We start from the raw sequence: 12,411 nt of genomic DNA on the forward strand, positions 1-12,411 counted from the left end.
AGCGTACTTTAGAGCACATTAATATTAATTGCGGCACTAGCTGGAGTGATAAGACCAACAAGATGCCCGGACCAGAGAGAGAGGGAGAGAGGGAGAAAGAGGGAGAAAGAGGGAGAAAGAGGGGGAGAGAGAGAGTGATGGGTGCAGGAGGCAGACCCGGCTTTTTGTTAGCAACACAATCATCTGTTGAGGCTGCAGAGAGACCAGCGTTTCATCTTTGAATCACTTGTTTTATATTAATAGACCCCCTCCTCCCACCACTGTCCAGGGAAATTTGTGTTTGTGAGTGTATGTGTGTGTGTGTGTGTGTGTGTGGGAGTGCGCTGAGTGATAGAAACTGGGCACAATGAATTATTAGGTTAGTGGCTACATCAACAGCAGAAATGTGCTTCAAATAACAGAGTGGCTGCTTTTATCTTCCCTACAACTGCTGGCTCGGCTTCTTACGTGCTGCACACTGAACTCAATATTCAGTGAGCAATGAGCTCTGCTAAAGATGTAAATAATCTGCCGTGCTGGAGAGAAAAATCTGCTTCTCAGTGCGGTGGAGGAAAATACAAATCCACTTTGTTTCTTTCTGCCTCTTAGGGGAAGCACATGGAGAGAGAGCAGACATGTACTGGGCTCGATTGATAAATACATTTATGCAATATTTACAATTCATTTTATTTCACCTTTCAGCACATTTTTAATCACCTAAAATCCAATTTAACCATTAGTTGCCATTTCTTAGGAATGTATCCGTTGTTGTGGATTTAATTTTGTCTTACTAAGCTAGTTTCTCCTTTAGATGTTCACAAGTTCTACACGTCTGTCTTTCTAAAGGTTTATTAAAGATTTTTCCTGGTCGAGTAATTGCACAGCAACACTGGTTGAAAAACTACCTTTTTATGGACTTGTAACATGAAATACAGTGTTGTGCTCAAAACAAATGATGTTAAAGGTTCATGATGTGTGTGAATTATTCACTTTCCATGCGTCATAACAACCCTGGGCCACCACAGGCCTGCACAAATGACAGCAATACCATTTGTTGGTTCTGCTCCTTCTCCCCATTTCCCCTGGAGACCCATCAATGCCCCATTACCAAGTCAAATCAGGTGGCGCTGCAGAGATTTGCCGAAAACAAGTACCAGAGTCAAACACGCTCGCACACTGGAGGATTCATTCAAGACGTCGGGGAGGTTTTCAGGGATCGTTGGGAGGATCAGAAACGGGGCGACCGGTGAGTGGGCAGGAGGTCACCTCCATCTAAACGCTGGAGAGACAAACAGATGTGGTCACGCATCTCTTGGACAGTCGTCCCCTACGCACCAGATTGCAATCTCCAGGGTCCAGTGTTCACACATTATTGTTTCTCATTACACTTGTCACAAACAATTAGGACACGTCTGCCAATCCCTCCCGAGAGCTCACGAACAAAGCCGGTCCAAGACGGACCCCCACCTTAAATGCATCTTTAATCCACACACAACGTTCCACTGACTCCCTTCATATGTTATCACACGGAGACACAAGGTGTGTGTAACGCAGGCAGCAGTGTGTCTGTTTGAAGGGTGGAGAAAGAAAAGGAGTCAGGGGAGGAAGACAACATGTCCCCTTTTTCCTTTTCACTGCCGGTTGTCATCCTTTTCACAGCAGCAGCTGCAGTGGCGAGACAAAAACCAGGGGGAAGAGTCGGCTGCGAGAGGCAAGAGCACAATGTGTGCGTTTGAGATGAAAGCTAGTTTCATCCAGGAAGGGGCGAGTGCTTCATTCATGGGGCGTTAAAGAGGAGAGCAGGGGCAGCAGGTTCTCAAGGGTCTCGGGTAATTCTGATGATGGATCTATTGTGACGAGAACAGTCGTCTTCAGCCACCAACACGATAAGACGTCCATATTTTATCCTGCAGCAATGAAATACCTCATGAATGACTTATTATTACGGCATGTGTAAAGTGTATTTATGCTCCCTCTTAAGCACCACAAATAAATCAGCTTCTATCTTTAAATCTCTCTCTTTAACCTGCAGCCGTACTTTGTCTTTCAAGTCGCCTTCGTCTCGTCTCCGACACGAACAAATCTGTGTCCATCTGTGCATTTACAATGATCTAACTACGTGCACTTCAATATCAGGTATAGACACGTTTACAATCGGATTTTTTATCATTGTTATTTTGTGATACTGACATCCATCTATAATGTTGTCACGATGTTAATGAAAGTGACCATGAATAGAATAGAAGGAAGATTCATGAGCTGCTCGTCATATGTCATTATTGCATGTTAACTGACATGTAATAAGCACCACATTGACACCATCTTCTGCATAACCGCTGATAAAAAGACAATAGCTCATCATAACCTACAACAGCTGTGAGTGTGAGAGTGAATCGTGAATTAACGTCATCAAGGAGAACAAGTTAGCATTTTTCTACTGAGCCCAAGACTTCAAATTTCATTTGAGAGAACGCTTAGAGGGACTGGAAAGCAGGATTTGGACTCCTGGTGCGCTGCTCTGCCCCAGCTTAGTTAAGTGACAGTGAATTCTACACTGAGTCGATTTGCCGCTTTTGAGTGTCGGGAAACTTGTCTGGCAAAGTGCTCGCCAGGGAGACGGATAGACGGAGAATCGAGGGGGCCGGTCCTCACCTCTCTCACCGTCTTCTGTTTGTCTGTTTGTCCCCGGAGGCTCGGGGGCTGCTTGCTATAACAAAGAGAGGAGAAGGCGACAGAAGGGGAACTCTGCAGCCGTCCTCACACAAAGCACCAGCAGACAGAAGGGATTCACAGGTAAATAGTAGGAAGCAGGTGGCTGAGGAGAGCTCCGGTTTCAAACTATCAATCATATTTGATGTGTGCACAGATGAGCAGAATCATCTTGTGTTATATCTGCAGAGGAGACTATTTTTACCGATGTGGTAATAAAAGAAAACAACACAATAATTGCAGGAAATCAATTACTTATAGTGTGTGTATAGCACCTTAAGTTGTTTGTGTTTGGATCAGGATTTATAAAACATTTGATTGACATCCCTGAATTAATTAAATCATACAAATCAACCGCACATGATGTTGAAATATGAGACGATGAATCCACTCCCAGGATAAAAGAGACTTCAACCGACTGATCCCACTATTCCGTCTAATATGTCATTTGACAAAGAATCTATGGATCTAATAGGGTGAAAGATTCAAGCTTTCCTTCTCGCTTTACATCTTCAACAAGAACCGTCAGAGAGACCATCATCTTGCTCACTCTGTGCCTCTACAGGCAACACACCTTCTTCTCCTCCAGCACTGGTCACAACCATCTGTCAGGGACGAGGACGAAGGTAAGGGGGAGAAGACAATACCCCGGCCAGATATAGAGGGCTGGAAGGAAGAGCAAAAGGTTGCAAAGTGGCTCCAGCCGAGCGTCTTCATTAGCAGCTAGCTCTGGCACAGAAGCACCAGGAGCTGTAAGAGCAGCTCATCCCCACAGTTAATTAGGGTTTTCTGCCGCTTCATTTTAGCAAAAGGAACAGGATGTCTGAGGCTTGATTGCCTTTTATTTCCCAGACTAACGACTCGTCTGCCTCTGCTGCTTTATTAACGGGAGATTCTTCAGATTTACAGCGCCGCAGCAAACATCCATTTCAATAATTACAAGAAACTGTTAGCGGCGACACAATGAAACGCACACTTGCAAACACACACACACTCTCTTGAGCCAACATTCCGCTCCAGTGTTGGATCTTGTTCACTACGAGCGGCGTTTTATTCATGATCGGGGATCACAGGCATGTTAGAAAATACACTGATTTGACACGATCCACACACTGTGAAGGACGACCCAAAACACCGTCAATGTCACATTTATATTCAACATTAAACCTCGGCAGCGCAGTCGTAAAACAAAGCCGGTGAGAGCAGTTTCAGTGGATCTACAGCCAGCAGCATCGCTGACAAAAAGAGGAGAAAAGCATCTGCTTGAACAAAGAAAGAGTGACTTTATAGCGTAGTTTTGAGATCGACAAGAAGACAATTAAGCTGCAAGAAATGTTACGAGACGTGTGCTTTCTATTCCTACACTTGGCTTGTCAACCGGGAATGTAGTCGAATCAACCTTTTCACACACTTTTCATATCCAGCATCAACGCTTGTGTTCGGATAAAACAGGCTTCGGCAAAATAAAAACATTACAACATCTTTGTGAATCTGATGCAAGTACATTTCTCTCCTGAGGCCACCTGCTGTGATTTATCACAAGAGTAATAATGCATATTCTATGTTCGAGGGAACCGCCACAGAAATCTAAATGGAAAAGGAAAATAGATTTTATTCCTTAAAAAAAAAATCAATAATTGTGTTGACTCTGTGCATCGCTCGTGTCCTCTCATCTCGCCCGCTAATGTTTCTTTCATGAAGCGACCCACTGCTGGTGACATTACAGCTCCGGCGCTCCCACAAGTCCCCGGTGGATCCTGGAAAATGGTCGGCATAAAACACAATTAGTATGGTCCATATGGTTGCTGGTGCAGGAGGAGGAGACGAGTCCCAGCGGGTCCACGCAGGGCTCTGGTCTTTTGTTGCGTTAAAGAACACACCGTGGTGGTCATAAATATAACATAGAGCGCACGGTTCTGATCCGACGCTAACCTCCCACTGGCCAAGAACAACATTTGCCAACAGTAGAATCAATGTTGATAAATGATGGCTTCAGATAACGGACGACGATAGCGGTGAGATGAGCTGTCACTCACTTGATAAAGCAACCTTTCTGACCGAGGGAACGAGCCGATAAGAGAGCCGTGCGTCTCAACTATGTAAACTGAAGACGAGAGAAAATAATTTACTGTGCTTAAGGCGTGTTTCTGTGAAAGCTGTGTAGCCGGCCTGACAAGCGTTTTCTTGCCTGAGAAACGCAGACACCTTTTACTGAGTAGAAGCTGAACAACAACAGCTTGAGGCAACAGATTTATTACAAATTGATCTATTAGATAGCTCTGCTGTGCCTCGCTGTTTTCGCTCGCTCTCGCTGACAGCCTTCCCCTGATGCTGGCGAGAGTGTATCAGAGTGGAAGTGCTACAGTGGCAAATCTAAACCCAATCCTCAGAACTCATTTTCTCTGTGCCGTCTGCCGGAACCCGGGGTACATGCAGGCCCGTCCTTAAACCCAGTCCGTCTAGTCCGTGCACCTTAACTGGAGGATCAGCGGCTAAAGAGGTGCGTCGCGCCTGCAAGGGTGAGCAAGGACAAACACTGGAGGCTTTGTGAGAGCAGGAGTGCCACAATGTCACCGGGTTATTTCCTCAAGGCTATGACAGCTTATGGTCTTCTTTGAAACATGGTCATGGATCAGAAACCGGAGCGGGTGTCCTGCACATTCACAACACGACTGAGCATTAGTCACGGAGGCCACGGAGGGGGAGAGTCTCGAGGCGTGAACTGTAGTTTCACCGCCAGCGTTAATCAATGTCCAGCCGGAGCCAGAATGTCAACAGAAGAAGCTGAAACCATCGGAAGAAACACACCTGGTCTGGCTTCAGCTTTGACAAGAACGTCAAGAGAATACAAATGAATAATGGAGACGTCACAAGTTAAAGTTAGTCTGGAGTAGAAACACACGAGTCCAGCTCCGTGTTCACATGCAAAATGTAAAATAAAGCAGGACCGTTTAGAATCAAACATGTATACGAGCTGAATAAAGAGGTACCGAGGGTTTTGATAATGTAATATCTACCATCTTTTAAACAAAGACAATACTATTTTGGGTTTAATGCAACAAAAGGAAGTTCATCGTTGGTAGCAAAAGATTGTTTGTGTTAAAAATGTAAGATTACATTTAATAAAAACAGATTATAGGCCAAGAAAACAGTTGATATCTATCAAGTTATTAAAACTGACTGTATCCATCTATAGTTTAGACGATCACACAATCTGTGACTAACTAACCGTGTATTCAATCAAATTTAAAATAATACAATTATTTCAGCTCTTGACAAAACCAACGAGCCGAGAGATAAAGACTATAAACCTTTCTGTGAAGAGAGTTTTTATTATTTCTGGCTTCCATTAGGTTTTCTTTCTGAGATGTTATTCAAGCTGGATTCTGTCCGTGACATTTTTATTCTACCAATATTTACTACCTTTTACTCCAGCAACGTCCTGCGCCAAATACAAAACGTACACCGTTAAACAGTAGCTACTCAAGGAGAGTAAGCACTTGATAGCACGAGTTGCTACGGTAGTTGAGATGCAAGTCATTTATTTGTCATCTGGTGTGAAGTCTTCACCAACCTTCAATAAACATGATTAACTTCATCTCCAACATTACCATAACCCACCACCAGGGCGTTTCATCATCGTCTGTTTATTTATGATTCACTTCACTGCACTGGTCCTTGAATGTCACACGAGGGAATAGCTTAGCTAAGCAGGTTAAACGTGAGCCTGAACGCATCAGCGTCGACGGCGACACAAAAAGCCTCCGACAGAAGCATCACAGACTCAATCGGGCTGCGTCACTTTAATCACATCCTTTCTTTCATCTGCGCCACAAAAACAAAGAGAAAAAAAAAGCCTCCTGGCTTGACTCGTCTGAAGATGAGGAAGAATTCCACGTCTCAACAAACATCTCAGCTGTAGGGGGTGCACAGAGGGAAACACTGGCATCCATTGTTTGCCTTTCTGCACCACTAGCACCACGCCGTGTCATTACATGAGGCGATATCTTACCTAATCAACACTGACACACTCCGCCACAAAGCTCTTCTCCTCATCATCATCATCTCTCTCCCCCACTTCCACTCCCTCTCCTCGGGGGCCAGCCGGCTGATTGCACACCATTTCACTTTCCTCTCGCCGCCGTGGCAAATGGCTGACTGTTGTTCTTTATTTAAACCCAGCAGGTCGATGTAGGCTTGACTAAGTGACGGTAAAGTTCAAATAAATGATCGCTTTAACACAGAATTCTAGTTGACACGGTTAATGAAAACATCTTTTCAACATTGTGTACTGAACCTGTTCACTGTGCAAACAAGATAAATACTGGATTATAAATCACTGTATTCATCACTAGTACTAACATATCTGTATTGTTGAGCGTAAGATATACAAAAGAAATGTACAATCATTATTAAGACAACAATCAATTATTATTACAATACCTACTGTGTAACAATTATTAATAATATTCCTTGGTGATTATTGAAATAGTGCATTAAATTAAAATGATATACATATTAATAGATTAGTAAAAAAAAGGTCTATAGGTTTTACTTCTACCTACACATTTTTGGCCACTGCTTTATTCTTTGTATTTTGTTGTCGTTTGTTTCATGTTGGAAATAAACAACGTATTCAATAATAAGGCGACACTTTTACAACAACCTAAATAATAAAATTCTCAGCTGGCGATGAAGGAATTTAAAACCTGTATTCACTGAAATATTGTTACCGTAATTTAAACTCGATAATAGATTAAAAAACATCTTCACATAGTCAGTTCTCAGGTCATTAGAAAGAAACAATTAAATAAGATGCTACACAACAACAGAAACACATGTAACACACAAATCTCACGATGCGGTTTCTCACACACAGCCACAGAAAAGTTGCATCTGCATCTGCGACTGTTTGCAACAAGGATTCTCTGCACACTCTCATCGTGGTTGTTCTAGAAATATGACACAGATCTTCTCCTCCGGCAAAATAACTTCCTCCAGCTCCGGAAACACAACCTGGCTGGTTCTGTGCTGCACAACACACTCGTACAGTGACTCACAAGCAGCAACACAACACTAACCCAGGCACGAGGTCAACTGTAAACATCAGAAGAGACTCGGGATGAAGCGAGAGACGTCGGCGGAGGCCGAGAGAAGCATCGCGTCGTGTGCATCAAACACACGCAGCATTATGTCCTCAGACAGCTGGATATTGTTAACACCAGCAGCATTCGCTGATACCATCTTTCCTGGCACCACCGCCGAGCCGGGCCTCGTTGGAACCGGGAGGAGATATGAAGCCGAAACTTGGATCTCCTCTGATGAAATGTGACGCCAGGCTGTCAGAGAACACAAAAGACTCGCCACATCTTCCTACTCTGACTTTCAGGAACAGTCAGGGGGGGGGGGGGGGGGTGCCAGGATTGTATCGGGGCGCCCGGTGCACGTCAGTCCAACATCTTACAACAACACAAGGATCTGCTGCAGCCAATTACGCAGCTCGTGGCAGCGCAACTGAACAACATCGTGCATGAAACAATCAAATAAGCGCGGCTTGATGTGCGCTGCTGACAGATTGTTATTTTTAATGAATGTACGCCACTTGACTGGCCCATCAAGAGCTCTTTGAGAGAACATCGCACCTTTGTTCGGAGCCATCATCGGACTGTGTAACCGCCCGATATCTTCAATCCCAGATCAACGTTGTGAAGAGAGAAAGAGTCGTTCAAGATGATGTCATCAGCAGGATTATGAAGCACACTTGCTGGTTCTTATCCAAGACTGTAGTTCCAAATCTCTACTTTCCCTGCATGAATGTAAAGATAAAAGATATCTATCTAAATTCTATTTAGACTAGTGTTTGTTTTTCTATTCTATTCTGACATAGGCATTATTATGTACACACAGACTTAATCTACGTGAACATGGATACAAAGGGTCTAAGAAAATATCAATACACTTGAATATTCTTTACAATACTGTTTCAATATTCAACAGCAGTGTTTCTATCTTTTACTGAACAATTAATGTGAAAAAATTAATTTGATTTCACTTGAATTTCTTCTCTTGTGAAATACATTCCTGTTTGAAATAAGCATATTAAAATGTATCTAATCTAATCTAATACAATAACAGTGTGTGTTTACTATGCTAGGACAGTTTTCCTGAAACGTAATTCTTTAAAATAAACTCAATACATCCTTGTTCCTTCAGTATCACAAGATATCACAATACATTGTATCGTTGTAAGAAGTAAGTAATTTTTATTTATATAAAGCTTTTCCAGACCAGGGTCACAAAGCGCTTAAACAATCAAAGCACTATTTAATAAAGTAAATACTTTAAAGGTCAAGATAAAACTGAGAACAACACAGGAGTTCCAGAAAATCAAGGAAAAGCCTGTCACTGTATCGTGATACGCATCAACACATTCTTGACATTACACACCTGGTGGCTACTGTGTGTGTTTGGGCAGTGGTGTCTGGACTAACATCTCAGCACCTCTTCAGCAATGGTTCGGTCACAGCAAGACATCGGGGCGACACTCGGGTTCGAGACGTTTGATTGACCCGGAGTTCCTGTGTTGCTGTTGGCAGCGAACATTTCCACGCAAGGCCTGCTTTACTTCCAACGCTGCATAAAGTCAGTAAATCAGCCGAATCACCTTCTTTTAACTGTGAAATACCTCCTTTAAACTCGCAACCGTCTCCTCCAGTGACAGGTTACGGCACCGCAGAGAGCCCGGCAAAACGAGGATTCACCAATCATAACATTTCCATGGAGATGAGCCGTACAAGAGGTCATTTCATTCATAAAGAATGAACATGTCGGAGACAAGTCAGAGCAGAATTTATTTCCCATCGTCCATCCTGGCTTTTTACACCTCCTCGCCACTCCTGAGCGTCGGCCATTAGCCCGCCACATCAGTCGTTGAAAGAAAAATAGCAGGGTTATTAAACTTCTCTTACGATTCCTCGGCTGCTGCTTCAGACACTCGGCGAGATTAACACTCGATAGTCGGGGTGTGTCGGTGGGTGTGAGTCAAAGTCATTTTAAACCGAAGCTGCTTCAGCGCCACTGAGTCAAGCACGGTAAGAACTACAGGCGCTGACCTGCTGTGACCTCTGAGGACCAACCAGGAAATGTATCCAGAAATGATGCAATGTGGCTCTAATATGTTTCACTACATCATTTATCACTTAACACATAATATTTCATTTTATTTTGAGAGGAAAAATGTTTGAAAATAACTTCCAACATTCTTCGAACGCTGCTTGTACCCATTTGTTACTGCGAGCTGAGCCAAGACGAGACGACACAAAACAAACGAGCCACAGTCGCAGAAGAAAAACAAATCAGCAGTTGAAATAACCGAGCGAGACGTACGTCGACAGCAGCTTCCTTTCATTATGATCCCAGTTAAAAACACTGAGCTTCTCCCGGAGCAGCGTGAAGACGGCAGCGAAGGAAACATGGAGAGTGCTGTGGATGTTTACCTTGGGTGGAACTGAGACGTCACATGTCCTCCATCAGACACATTAGTCACACTCTTAAACCCGGTTGAGAGTTGAAACAAGGCTCAATAAATAGCTAGTAAATCCCCACAGGCTTGAGCAGTTAATAAATTACAGATGAACTTATCGTGAAGTCATATCCTTATTTGACAGTAAAATGGCGATAAGATGCACTTTAAGCATGAATATGAACTTGAGATATTTTCAACTTTCAGGATAAAAACTTCCTTTAAAAAACTATATTGTGAAGATGAAAAATGTATTGTGAGCTTTTGAGGTTTTAAATGAACTGCTGTTATTTTAAAGGGCTATAAATAGTGTAAATAAGTGTCTTAAAACTAATCCATCATCTTAATCTTAATAGCTAACATTTAAACTGTTTGTTTTACAGGTTTGTCTTAATATATGAATGTGATGCCGAGTCTTTGACGTCAGACCAGTGATAATAAACAAAAGTAAAACATTGTAAAAGTGCACAAAAGTTAATTTAAGATAAGTTGGATCAAGTCATATCATTGATATCTGGATATATTCTCAGTCAACTTGACAGGTTCATGTAAACATTGTGTGGTTTATGTGCAACATTTAAAAGTTTACATTGTTTACATCTCTCTCAAGATGTTCTGCTGCCAACAGAAGCTTTTATTCATCTCATAATAACACCATCTTCGTCTCAGATCCTCACATCTTTTCACATTTGGTGTCGAAACTCCAACCAAACTCGCACAGGATGCTCAGTAAGTGACACACAAAGACAGCAAGTTAGCACTGTTAGCTCACATGCTAGTGACAATAGCTGAGTGGGCACCGACTACTTCCTGGAACATGCAGCCAGCACTGGGTCATTGTAGATTAAACGTAAACATTAGACTATAGAATGTATACATTGAACATGTTGTCGGATCTATTCGACAGTGAGATTCATCCTGCATGTGGTGATAAGACGCCAGCAGATGTCAACGAGCAGTTTGGACCCAGATACTGAACCCATCCTTCAATCAGTGCTAAGCACTCATGCTAGCCGCTAACAAACAGCGGCTAACTAGCTAGCCGATGCTAACAAGCAAATTAGCCTCACAGGAGCCTCGCAGCCGCTTCTCAAACTCTCTGAGGCTCCAGAACATGAAGCGAGACGACGGTGAGCAGGTGAGTCTTACCTTGGAGGTGTTTCTACAACATCTGTGGCTGCTGGAGGAGAGGCAGCGACACAACAATAGCAGCAGCTCAGGTGTGTCAGTCACCGTGTGGCCGAGCCGTGTTTACAAACCATCGATGCCACCGATGAGGAGATGAAGCGAGGCTGTGATGCTCAGACGGTGAGAGACCCTCAGCATGACAGCATCTTCTTCTTCTTGTCGGGGTGAGAACAGTTAGGGGGTCCTCAAAGTTCACCTGGTGAAATGTCGCCCCTCAGTGGACACAACTGGGATTTCTTTCTTCCTATCAAACGACAAAAACTTGTCAATAAATATTTATACTTTGATTTTGAGATGTGATCCATGTTTCCCTGAACCTTAGAGTATTGAACAAATATCAGGCTGTTTTGTTGGATCAATAATTAATAATCACTAGTAATATTCTTTACTTAAATTATTTAATATTTAAATTATTATTTAAATTAATTAAGTCTTTAGATTTAGATTGTATCATCTTGTTCTTTCTCTTTGTTTCTGTTTGTTCTTGTTATTATTTTATTATTTTATTTTTTTAATTGCTGTATTGCTGTGTCTAATTGGAAAAAATTGCTGTGTCTAATTGGAAAAAACTATTTCCCGAAGGAGACCTCCCGAGGATCAATAAAGTTCTACCTAACCTGATTATTAATTAAACTGAGTAGTATCTTCAGAGTGAAGTATCTTCAGTGATAATAGAAGGTCATTTGTTCTACTCCAGGGTTTGTGTTTCATCTGTTGTTTTATTTATTATTATTTATTTATTTATTACTAACATTGGAATGAAATATTGGTTAAAAAACTCAGTTGAAAAAGAAAATAAAAGTATACAATGAGAAATTAGCAGCCAAAAAGTCAAATACATATATTTTTTCTCATTAACTTTTTTTCTACTACTGTTGTTTTCCTACTTTAGTACAATACAATTATATATATATATATATATATATATATATATATATATATATATATAGGCTAATATAATTGAATTAAAATATATATATATATATATATATATTTTAATTCATATATATATA

The 12,411-nt window shown here is 42.0% G+C and overlaps 1 protein-coding gene across 1 annotated transcript in view; it reads right to left on the reverse strand.

Moving 5' to 3' along the window:
- rerea (arginine-glutamic acid dipeptide (RE) repeats a) overlaps positions 1–11,536 on the reverse strand; it is a 132,147-nt gene extending 120,611 nt beyond the window's left edge. The window contains exon 1 of the mRNA XM_087781067.1: positions 11,360–11,536. The gene's annotated coding sequence lies outside the window, so the exon portion shown is untranslated. The remainder of the gene's footprint in view (positions 1–11,359) is intronic.
- Positions 11,537–12,411: the final 875 nt, after the last annotated feature.

This window comes from Callionymus lyra, chromosome 19, assembly GCF_982586985.1.
Source record: "Callionymus lyra chromosome 19, fCalLyr1.hap1.1, whole genome shotgun sequence".
NCBI lineage: Eukaryota > Metazoa > Chordata > Actinopteri > Syngnathiformes > Callionymidae > Callionymus > Callionymus lyra.